Below are 10,762 nucleotides of genomic sequence, written 5' to 3' on the forward strand. Positions count from 1 at the left end.
CAATAAAAAATAAAACAATAAAAAAAATACCTTTTTAGTTACTATAATCAGTCACAATAGACAACTACATCTCAAATCCCAAAAAGGTGTTAAATGTCTACTCATTGTCCATTTTCTTACCTGCTTGTCTCTTTTTGGGTTATTGGAAGCTGGTGCTGAGTTTAAACAATAAAAATAAAATGAACCAATTTAACAATTCAATAAGTTTAACTCTAAACATGTAAAAACAAATATCACAAGTTGCATACCTCATAGATCTATAACGATAAAATAATTAAAGAGCGTGAACCATGTCAAAGTTTATTATAAAGGGTCCTAAGTTTGGATTTTCACAAACTGGTGATTGAGAAAAATAATAAAAACAATTCTTTAAATTTATATAGTGCGTTTCTCACTACTCAAAACTCTTTACACTGTGAGTGGGGAGCCACTTTAACCACCACTAATGCAGAACACCCACCTGGATGATGTGATGGCAGCCATTTTTCACCAGAGTGCCTGCCACACATTACCTGTTACATGGTGAAGGGGTGTGTGATGGTGCAGGTAAGCTCCTTGCTCTTCTATTATTGGAGCCTCTTGAACCCGACACCATCGATAGTCATGACTGGGATGAGCTGAGCAAGATGAAGACAAGCACATCATGCAAGGGGATGGTGAAAAGTGCAAGTGCTTTTATTAAAATAAACAAATCCAAATAGTGTCCAAAAGTGCAATGCTTCAAAAAACAAATCTTCTTATATAATACGCTACTGTGGCTGTCCATTTGTCTGTCCAGGATTTTAAATCACCTATCGCTCGCAAATCATTTTACGTATTGACCTGAAATTTGGTACTCATATACTATGTGACCTCTACTGTCTGTTTTTGTTGTGATGATTTTTATTACACTTTTGATTTTTATTTTATTGTAGAATCAACTCTCAGCAGTGGGCAGAAGGGTGGCAGTGCGGCGCTGTTCTCATCCCTACCACCTTCGCCGCCATTTCCTCTACCTCTTCATATCTTAAATCATTCTTGAGGCAGTTTGAACAAAATTAAAAAAAAACATACTAAGTAATTGCAACACAAAAATTGACTTAATCAGTTTTAACATAAAAAGATGCCAATGGAGGAAGAAAAGAAGCGGGTGGAGAAAATGAGCTGCTCATGAAGCAGGAAGTGCATCAACCTCTGAGCAAACGAATGCTAAACGTACAGAGAGTGTATTCACTGCACGTTATCATACAGTCCGCGGTTACTGGTAAATAAATAATCCATACAAAAGTGTTCATGTGGAGGATAAAAGCAGAATAAATAAGATAATTAAAACGAGGTTAAAATTCAGGCAGGAAACTGTCCTTTCTAAAAAGCCTGGAGCGTGCTTTCTCGCTGTTGGCTCCCCTGCTTATCCCATATGTGCCCTGCAGCAGAGGAGTTGCCCTACCAACAGATGCAGCTGACCTTCCACAGGTCTGGGTCTCTGCTGTCCCCATGGCTATGGTAAGGCTCCCTCTCTGGACCCAGGCTTGTCAACGGCCATGGCGCTCACGTTGGAGTTCTCCTCCCAAGCCTGTTTGACCCCTGTTGCCATTTAACACGCATAACTGTGGCTCACTGTGTTGCTCAGCCAGAATACACCAACTCGTTTTACCTCCTGCCTTCTTCTGTTTCTTTTCCTTTAACCTTCATTCTCTTGTTGTTTTTTTTTTAATCGATTCCCTTCTCCCCTCCTTCACACTTGCATTTCCCTTTTAAAAATGTGGAGACGTGGCACAGCTGCGGCAGTCAATTAGGGCTGTGGGCGATCTTGCACCTGTGCAGTAGGCATCATGCATGGGAACCACTTTCGCCATGCTACCATCCCAAAACACAATGGCGCAAGTACGGCGATTATTTATTTAAATGCTGCCAATTAGCTGCAGACCTCACTTTACCACAGGGTGAGAGAAAGTTACTCAATTAAAGGCAAGGAGATGATTAGGGGTCCAGAATGACTAGACCATGGTGGGCAATTTAGTCAGCTGAATGGGACACATTCTTCTTTTTACAAAGGATGCTCAGGGATCTTTTAGAACAAAAAGTCAGAACCTTGGCTTTAAACCTCATTCAGAGGACAGCACCATTTTTACAGCACAGTATCCTCATCACAATACCAGGGCATTGGTATCCATGTTCAGACCACAGGGTAAGAACCCAAGCTTTTCCTGGTTGGTCCCCCATCCAAGTACTTGAATGGCCGGAACTTACTTAGCTTCATGTGGATAACTTTTTCTGAAGTGCATGTGGTATGGTATTCTGCTATGCATGATTCGTTATACAACACTCACAGATGAACATATGAAACCAGCCAACTGCAAATTCTGTTTTGAGACAAAAAAAAAATACCAGAGAAAGCCTGTAGAATTTTTTGAAAGTCAATTCAATGGTTTACAAAATTCCCATAAAATAATCCTCAGCCTAACATGGATGAAAATATACAAGCTTTGGAAGTTTCATATGATGTGACATACTTAACAGCAAACTTTGGATCTGCTGAGGTGATTAGGAGAATAATATTAAAACCTGTCACCAAAGTCATGGCACAAGAAGTATTAAAATTTGTATTACCCTTTCAATTAACACTGTTTGTTTTGGAAGCATAGAAATGGCTTTAAGTGCATTACAAATATTATTGACAAAAGGCAAGGAGTGCTGCAAGCTGATAAATGGTTGATATTGTGAACTTTGGTATTCATTTAGTGTTTCTCAAGTACAAGGTAAATTAAGAAGTAAGCAGTTAACTTTATGTCTGATATCCTTTGCCCGGGCATACAACTGGGGAAGCTATTTCTAAAGTTAATGACAATCTTACTCAAAAAATAAGTTACATTGGAGCACAGATTCAGCAAAAGCCATGACTGATTCTAAGAAATGACTTGTTGCAAACAATGAAGCTTAATATGGAAACCTTGCAGTACGATCTTCATTAGTACTTAACTGAACCAAACAACACCTTTGAAACGATAAGGAATCCTTTCATTTATTATGGTTCCTCAACACTGCCAGGCCACCTTTTAAATACAGGAAAACAGCTATTTGAACTTGTCTCAGATGAATTTGAAATAACAATTTTTGAGCCAAATCCACAAATATATTGTTTTGATTGTATGTTAGTTCAGCATATCAAAAATGGTTGAGTAAGCTATTAAGTATCTTCTGCCCTTTCTGCCTACATATTTGTGCAACGTTAGATTTTCTATGCTAGTTGACATGTACATAAAAAAAAAAAAGTATTAATATGGATCCCTATCTTTGTGTAAAAATTAAGACCATAGACATGAACATCTCCACACTAATGTCATCTCAATGTAGCAGTTCACATTAAGCAGTTTGTATTATTACTAAAATGTAAGCATCATTATTCTAATGTATCATTTTTTTTTGTTTTAGCGAATGTAAATGAAAACAATGTAAAAGAAAAGATGGGCGAGACCAGGGGCCTCAGCGAATACCAAGTGGAGGCAAGAAAAAACGTACTATTTGTTGGTTTAAAAAGTGGTATAAACAACAAAGGAAGTTGATTGAGTGACATAGAGTGTGGGAGAAACTCGAAAGCTCAAGTTCACAAAGTCGCATAGTGCCCGAAATAAAAAAGAAGTTGTCAGATATCAAAGTCGCCGTGAAAAGGCGAGTTGTAGCCCACCGTCTGAGTGTTATATGAAAACTTATCAGGGTAAAGAGAAAAAAAAAATAGGCACACAATGGGAAAAAAGCACGAAATGTCAACTTTAATCTTAAAATAAACTGCGTGATTAAAGTGGAAATTTCATCATTAAAGTAGAACATCATAAACCTCCTTTTTAAAATCGTTTAATTTACTAGTTTCTCAAATCCCATCGTAACTAAAGCAGTACATTAAATACTTTTTGTACGTTTTGTATTTGATCTTCTACAGTATGTGCTCTATGTGTGTGAATCACTATGTGCTTCCGGGCTTTCTCTTTCTCCAACAGGAAACAGAATCCATTACATTCGTAATGTTACAGTGCTCTGAATAATTCAAATACTGAGATATATATGTGATACCATTTTCATGATGATGGGCGTTAAAGCATGTTATTAAACATGGGAACACGATTGCGCAGTGATTGTTCATGTCTCACGCAAGATGTTTGCTGCGCCATATGCGACCGTCGATGAAATACTTTATTGTAGCAGTACTGTCTCTTTGAAACGTAGTAACACCCAATTCCTGTCCTTACTTTCTCCAAATATCCAATCGCCACACAATCAGCTCTGAAAATAGACGTTAAGCCATCTGTAAGCTTAGAACTCCAATTCTTCAAAACTTTTAAGGAACATTGAAATACCTTCGTAGTATGTGTTTTACAGTGCGAGGCAGGAACAATCTGTAAACAGAGCACAAGATAGATCCTTGCCAGCACAGCGACACTGTGTCCTCGCATGTTTAATTATTAACAATATAAATTATTTAAATGAAGTTAAAGTTTTATCTGTATAATATAATACACATATTTTGCTACATTTCATCTTAAAAATGATATAGTTATCATATGTAAATACAGTACGTGATTTATAAAGTGGCTCAGGTTGTGCAATATTATAACTGTAGTGCAAGTTTACAGTGAGGTGATTGTACCAATAAGTACAAACAGTTCTACAAGGAGCACTTGATTGAGTGCGTTTATAGTTCTTGGGATGAAACTGTTTCTGAACAGTGAAGTCAGCACAGGAAAGGCTTTGAAGCGTTTCCCGTGTGAGAGCAGTTCAATAGACATGGCTGAGGCAGCGTGTGCTAGATGCTGTATCCTGATAATTCTCTTTCTGATCAGCTGCTGTAGATCTGTGATTCCCCACTCAGATACAGTGATATAAATACTCCAAGTGGTGCAGTGAGAGTAATATGGAAAAAGATGATTCTCTGTGGCAACCCCTAACGGGAGCAGCTGAAAGAAGAAAAAGAAGGGGCAGTGAGAGTAACAATGATAAAGCAGCTATGGTATTTAGAATACTTTGGCTATTCCCTGGACCATTATATTGTTACAGGTTAATCAGATGCCTTAAACTAATAAACAATATGCAGTTAATTTCAGTGTATATTATAAAGCCGCGTCAGGAATGTGGATCTAAAAGAGAAAGGGTAACCACACAGGAACAGTAGCACTGCTTTGACGCTGGGTGCTGCCATTTTGCAAAACCGAGCGGAGAGCTTGCGTACGCCAGGGTTGGAACTACCGTGAAAATGTGTGTAGCTTTAAGCCAAGTGTAGGTTTTATACATCGTGATTTGAGCATGGAAACATTTATTCGCAACATTTTTATGCATACGCACCGTTTATACATGAGGCCCCAGATTTGGAATTCTAATTTAACTGCAGGATCATAGAAGAAGAAATAGTTAACCTTGGGATAACACTAACACCAGTCATCAGCATCAGCAGTGCTAACCTTTGTGTCAATGTGCTGCTTTCTAATAATACTCAATATGCCACTCATGTATACTCTAAGTTATACTGTTCCCCTAGTACATTCATTTTGTAATGTAAACTGCATATCGTTGGGATAAATAAAGAAGTCGGAGTTCCTGGAGAAACACTTACATTACATTACATCCTAACATAGAAAACAGCATGAAAGTTCCATAGTGACATTCACTGGGCTGTGATTTTAATCTAGTTTCCTTGAGTTGTTAGGCAGCACTGCTCATTACTATATTACCATTCCACTCTGATAACAACAGTGTTTTTTTGTAAACAGTATGTAAACTTTAGACTTTAAGGATGTCCATACAGTATCATATTCTGTTAATTTTGCATTTTTTATTTGAATAATTTGATTTTCAGTTATCTGCCATCTGATAGATATAATAGATAGATGGAACTTTATTTGTCCCCATGGGGAAATTTGGCTTTTGACAAAAGCTATTCAAATAATACAGATAGATAAGACACTATATGATAGATAGATGGATAGATGCACTATGGTCTGAACACATACCAGAATGACTGAAAAGGAAGAAAATTAAAAGGAAAGAAAAACATTTGTCTTGGCAGTCCCAGTCACAGTGAGACATTATGCAGACATATTGCTGTTTCTATAAAGGAGCCCCAGTAGCTTTTCTTAACACATTTTTTCTGAATAATTTGTTGGCTGAAAGTACTTAGTCTGTCAGAAAGATGACATGCTGCATTGTTCATAATGGCAGTCAGTTTTGATTTCATTTTCTTCTTCATTAGTACATCTGGGGGTCCACAATGTATCCCTGCAACTGAGCTTGCACTTTTAATTAGCTTGTTAATTTGGTGGGCTTTTCCGGAAGTGATGTTACCAGCCCAGCGCCCTACAGTGTAGAAAAACATGACAATAAGTTGAGATGACAATGTCTTTTTACAGGAAAGAAGAGATTATATAGATTTTATAGAAGTTATTTTTATTATAATACATGTAGAGTTCTAAAAAATACTTGTAAATGATAATTGAGTAAAAGTGGATTTACATTGTCATATTTTTTACTTTCAATAAAGTGAGAAGTATTTCAGTTAAAAAAATACTTGAGGGAAAGTAAAAAATATCTGCTTTCAAAAGTACTCAAGTACCAATGTCTAGAGAACACATTTTTAAAGAACACTCACACAATATTTTTTTCTACAAAAATGGACTACATAATAATGAATTATGCAAACAAAATTGTGTCTTTGACCTCAAGTGTGTGTTGTGATGTAAGATTTTGCATATAACTTGATAAATATTTTGTATGTCTTTATTTGTAATTTAGGAAAAGCAATGTAATTTAGTGCTTAGGAATGGGTCTCTTTGAATTTTATGACAGAGTTGGGGGAGGATGAGTATTTCTCTGCTAACGTCTTTCAACCCCCGCAAGAAAGCCAGGTTACGTTAACATATGGTTTGGGGGCAGGTGTTAAGATATTCTATTTCCCCCATTAGTCTGAAGTATGGCTGTTTGGAATTGGCTTGGATCAGAAGCTTTTAAGTACCATGATGTCCTATTGGCTCTAGGGGTTGGACAGAACACCTATAAATGTACTTGCTTAACCTCACAATCTCTCTCTTACTAACATCTGAAAGAAGCATCTCTTACTAACCTCTGATGATGAAGACAACACAATGAAGAGTATAGCTTGGCAGCCATATTGAATCAGGCTTGCCGCCTGTTCTGAAGAAAGCTGAGCACCAATGATGCCTTAACTAGAGACATTAAGTAACTAACAAGTCTTGTGCCGCCTGAAACTATACATCAGCATTTAATCAGCTTGTATGGTTGCCAATATTCAAATATACTATTTTGTTATAATTATTAATATTATCAATAATACATTGTTTAAATTTTAACATAACTCCTGCTTGACTTTTTACTACATCTAATTGCCTGAGGTTATAGATATAGAAGGGAAGATGGGGATAAGTTATATACAATACAGTAATCCCTCCTCGATCGCGAGTGTTGCGTTCCAGACCCCCCTGCGATAGGTGAAAATCCGCGAAGTAGAAACCATATGTTTGTATGGTTATTTTTATATATTTTAAGCCCTTATAAACTCTCCCACACTGTTTATAAATATTCCCCGCACAGTTATACAGCATAATCCCTTTGTATTCTCTTAGATATTAGGTACAATTCATTGAAATTATGTATATAAACACACTGTTTATATACAGTAAAACCTAAATATTATTTTAAAGATATCGAGTGTCTCCGATATCACATATGTTACAGCCATTACGATAGACAGGACACCAGCAATAAATACGTACAATGCAAGAAAAATAGTATACAGTAAATGTGTGTACAGTGACACTAAACGTACATACATGTACTAAGTACTGTAAGTAGAAAATTAATTATGGTTACTCACCAACAATGACACGATGACTTGTCCGATAACAATGAGTTTAATTTTACTGCACAACAAAGGAGAGTGTTACAGCACTTCTAAAGGAGCCACTTCAGGCGATTCTGTAGCACTGCCGTTGTTCTTCTTCTGGCAGTCTTCAATCCAAATCCCTAAAGCAGATTCCATCCAGACTACTGCCTTATTACATCCACTTACAACTTGTTTTGCACCCTGGTTAAAAGGACACTGTGGCTGTAGACCTAATATTCCTTTCCTACTTCTTAATTAAAAAGAATCGTAGCCTCATCGATGCCGTAATGGCATCCTACAGCGGTTTAGCTTTTCCCTTCCTTCAGCATATCCAAAACGTTTACCTTTTCGGCAATCGTTAACATCTTCCGTTGGCGCTTGGGCGCGGCCCCTGAAGCAGTAGCAAGAGCAGATCGTTTTGGAGCCATAATGAAGGGTTTGTCTATGCACAAAGATAAACACAAAAGAGCACAAAAGTTAACTCTTTACACAGTGAAACACATTGATGCTGAATGAGCGAGACAAGACTTCCTGGTTAACACTGCATTCAGCACACAGGAACTTAACTGCATGCTCTGATTGGTTAGCTTCTCAGTCAAGAGAACTTAACTGCGTACTCTGATTGGTTAGCTCTGATTGGATTGGTTAGCTTCTCAGTCATCCGCCAATAGCGTCCCTTGTATGAAATCAGCTGGGCAAACCAACTGAGGAAGCATGTACAGGAAGTAAAAAGACACATTGTCCGCAGAACCCGCGAAGCAGCGAAAAATCCACGTTATATATTTAGTTATGCTTACATATAAAATCCGCGATAGAGTGAAGCCGCGAAAGTTGAAGCACAATATAGCGAGGGATTACTGTAATACCTTATAAACAGTGGTATGTCTGTGAGATTAGGCATTCTGACAAAGGCTACTTATTAATAATACAAAAGGGGAAAGTAGAGCAAAATATATCACTCTACAAAGATAAAACAGTGTGATACTGGTGAGTGTGGATATTACTTAGGCTCTGCCTCCCCTATTGGGATACCTGGTGACAGTAGATAAGGCATTGCTACTCCAGACAAAAGAAGAATAACATAAAATAATCATATCACTTAAACAGATAAATAATATAAAAAACTGAGTGAAAATCAACACAGATTGGGTTTATTATACTTTTTTGAAGCAAAGGTAGATTTTAGAAGGGCAATTATTGCATTAGATAGTAATGCAGCAATTTCAGAATTGTTGTTTATCTTTAACTAGAATTCCCTTAATAAAGTTGTGTTTTGTTTATTCAATTTGCTACCCAATTTTGTTTTTAGCACTCGTGTAAACTATAGAAATAACCAAAATTAAACACAAGGTCTACTATTAACCCACCAGAATAACCAGATGTAACAACCATTTGGTTGTCTCATAATATATACTGTATATTCTTATTTTTAGTGCATTTCCATACACAATGAAAATTCTACGGGATAACTTTTTCCCACACATATAAACCAACTTACATTAATATTCTACAATAAATCAATTTCAATACAACATAACAAAATGGCAGTTACAAATCTGAGAGTCAGTGTTCTGCTAAACAGTTCTCTAGACATGGGTCAGTTCTGTTAAATTTAAATGCTTTCTCTTAAATTGCATAATGAACTAATAAAAAGGACAGCTCGGAGAAAATAAAAGTCACACACTTCGCAATTCAGTGGAAGACAGAATAACAGATGAGCAGTAATTATCTAACAATTTATCAAGACAAAATATTGCTACTCAAAGTTTACCCTTGAACACAAAATTAGAAATATTCACTTAATATTAAGCCACCTATATTTTCCTTAGTTGTTGTGGCCCTAGTAGATTCTGGTCAGTGGGACAGTGTTCTATTAGCATTCACTAAGCTTAAATTCCATATGGTAGCAACAAAAATGCTTAACTCTGCTTGAAAGCTGACACCCGCTTTATTGGCGCTCGCATAACAAGGGACAACATAACCCCTTGTAGACCACAAGATCTTGCTGAACCCCAAACTTGTCTTCTCCTGTTAACCAGCTGCGTTATTTGCCTGGCTAACACTAGCATTTCAGTAATTGGGCTCCTAAGAATCCACCTCGATACCTTGTGCATACAACATATGGATGTTGTTTACACAATATATAACATGGGGTCTCAAGATATTACTTATGCCCATAAAATCTTGTTTGCACAAGATTAAAAAGACACTTCTTTTTGGGACTTCAGGGGTTCTATATAAGATAACTTAAGAAGAAAGAGTCATTACAGATGGACATTGACAGAATTCAGACTTGGGCAGACTCATGGAAGATGAAGTTTAATGTAAATACATGTAAAGTATTACATACAGGATATAAAAATGTTAGACTTAAATACTCATTGTAAGGTCAGAAACTTGAAAGTACAGATTATATGAAGGACTTGGGAGTCTTAGTGGACTCATCACTATCCACATCCAGACGGTGTGCAGAAGTACTTAAGAAGGCTAACAACATGCCATGGTATCTTAACACAGTCTGCAACAGTCCTCATATCTGTACTGTGGTAACTGCCATACAACCAGAAATCCTGCATCATCTGGATTACAAAGACCCTCAGAAGCATTTTTCTATGCTGTGACCAGTAGCAGGGTGATGTACCATGTTAGCCATTATGAATGCAATGAGAAGTAAAGCAAAATTGCACCTTTTATTGGCTAATTGAACAGATTACAATATTCAAACTTTCGATGCATTGCAGGCCCCATCTTCAGGCAATTTGTAGTCAACCATCAGTAGTTAAACTGTGAGTTAATAGGAGAAATACTGCTCTTGTGTACACAGGGAGCGCCTTTAAGCGCTGCAAGTGAAGCACTTTCTGGTGAAGTCAGCTGAGGTCTCTCTCACTCAGCCCCCAC

Source organism: Polypterus senegalus, chromosome 6, assembly GCF_016835505.1.
Source record: "Polypterus senegalus isolate Bchr_013 chromosome 6, ASM1683550v1, whole genome shotgun sequence".
Lineage (NCBI taxonomy): Eukaryota > Metazoa > Chordata > Cladistia > Polypteriformes > Polypteridae > Polypterus > Polypterus senegalus.